Here is a 2500-nt window from a genome sequence, read left to right as displayed (position 1 = left end):
TTTATATTTAGTCCGAGAGCGTATGCAAGTGTGTGCACACTATACTGTCCATGTCCAGAAAGGGAATAAAAACATCATCACAGTAGTCCATATGAGACATCAGTGGGTTAATTAGAGTCTCTTGAAGCATCCAAAATACATTTGGGTCCAAAAATAACAAAAACTACGACTTTATTCAGCATTGGCTTCTCTTCCGCGTTTGTGTTCAATCCTCAAATAAAGATTCAAACGGTTATGAGTCAGTGAATCGACTCATGATTCGGATCGCGTGTCAAACTGCTGAAATCACGAGACACTGGCGATGATGTTTTTATTCCCTTTCTGGACATGGACAGTATAGTGTGCATACACTTGCATACGCTCTCGGACTAAATATAAAATATCTTAAACTGTGTGTGAAGATGAGCGGAGGTCTGACGGGTGTGGAGCGACATTAGGGGGAGGAGTTAATGACAGAAGGTTCATTTTTTGCTGAACTAACCCTTTAATGAGTGAAGATGAGAACACACACACACACCTGAGAACGAGCGCAGAGATGTGTGTGTGATGAGACTGCTGCCTTATTTTATACGCTCTATTTATACGCCGCTGCTGACCGCGACGGACATCTGCCGTTTTTAACACACTCATGTTATATGAAGAAAATCTCAATATTTTTATAGATGATGATTTTACACTGGATGGCGATGATCGCTTCACGTCCAGCCGATCCGACGACTCATGAACTCGCTGAAGATTCATCTCAGACTTGAACAGAAATCCAGCTCCTCTTCCTGCTCGCGTTCATGACGTGTGTGTGTGTGTGTGTGTGTGTGTGTGTGTGAAGCGCACGGGCCGTGGCCTTTAGCCCGGCTCACATTCGCTCCAGACAAATGAGATTCTATTTTGTATTTAGGACATTATGATTTCTTTGCTTTCATGATGAATTACCTCTTTAATTCCACTTTAAATTCTCATCTGTAATGTCTAAAGAACTTATTTAAAATGTAAAGTATTTCTACATCATTGTAGTATTTGTTGTACTGCCCTTTTTTGATTTTAATAAAAAGCTATTTTTTATTGTAATGCAGAACTACAATAATAAATGAAACCACAATAACAGAACAAACGTTTGGTGAGTAATGGTCACAAAAGCAAAAATGTTGGTTTAATTTTGGGGAGAGAAACGTGACGCGTTGGACTCGATAAGCCTCAGGGTCAGAGGTCATCTCGAGGCTGAATTCTGGGATGTTTGCAGACGGAGAGATCCCATCCATCATTTAAAGCGTCTGAGTTCAGTTCCTCAGACGGGGTTAGATTAATCCAGGATTAGTTCATTAGGATGTTAAGCAGCTTTTATAAGCATCACTGGTGTGTTTTAACAGACTTCAGCTCAAACACACAGTTTAGGCTGTGAAACCGGGGCTAGAACCCTAAAGATTTAGTCCTTATTTAATCCCTGTGTTTTTATTGGCTAGCTCATGCGTCACGTGATCAGCTTCGGCCAATGGCGAGCCGGTGTTCTGGTGTAGAACTCTGAAGCTCTGCACTGTATTTACTACAACAGAGACGGACAGACGAGGAGAGATTGCAGGGCTCGACATTAAGCATGTTTTTGTGTGTGTGGTGTGTGTGTGTGCGTGTGCGTGTGTGTGTGTGTGTGTGTGTATGTGTTGTAAACGATTTATTCTGAAGTAAAATTCTCATCAGTGTTCAAACAGCTTTGGCATATTTAAATCTGCACATTTTTCTTATATTAACCCCTAATCTTATTAAACACAGGCTATGCTTCAGGTTTCAGATTATATTCTTAAATTTGAACTATAGAATAAATTAAAATAATTTATAGGGCTATAAATTAAAATATAAAAATAGGGCTGTTAACAATCATATTAAATAATTTACACTGAAAAATTACAACTGCATTAAATGTTATGAGATTTGCATTGTTGAATAACTAAATAAATGGTTAAAATAACTAAACCAACAGTTGGGGGCAGCAGGTGAGTCTTAATGAGTCATTGAGTCGATTCATCCAACTGATTCCTTCAAACACTGAATCGTTCACTAACACACACACACTGTTGCTGTGAGATGCATTATGATATATTTTCGCTGCTGAAATACAACAAAAACAGTCAATATTGCATCTAAAATGGAAGTGGTTTAATGTTAATGAGTTGTTTATGGAGCTGTCGTGTGAACTCATCGTCATTTGCAGTCGTGATGGTAGTCAGGAAAACACTCTTGGTTGTGTGATGTTGTTTAACGGTATGATGTTATCAATATAAAAACTGCACATTTTGAATGTTTACCGCAGTTTCTGTGTGAGCGCCGCGTGTGTTGTCGAGAGGTCAGTTGTGGATCGCCACTTACACGCATTCTTGCATTCTGGTGATGCGTTAGTTATTATTATTTTTGTTATTGCCGTTTTAATCCGCTTGTCCGGTCGGGCAAGTAAAATAAAAAAAATCCACTTGCGGACAAGCGTTAATGTCGAGCCCTGGATTGATAAATAAAG

This window comes from Pseudorasbora parva, chromosome 16 (genome assembly GCF_024679245.1).
Source record: "Pseudorasbora parva isolate DD20220531a chromosome 16, ASM2467924v1, whole genome shotgun sequence".
Classification (NCBI taxonomy): domain Eukaryota; kingdom Metazoa; phylum Chordata; class Actinopteri; order Cypriniformes; family Gobionidae; genus Pseudorasbora; species Pseudorasbora parva.
The sequence above is the reverse complement of the archived record's forward strand: the minus strand, read 5'-3'. Positions refer to the sequence as shown.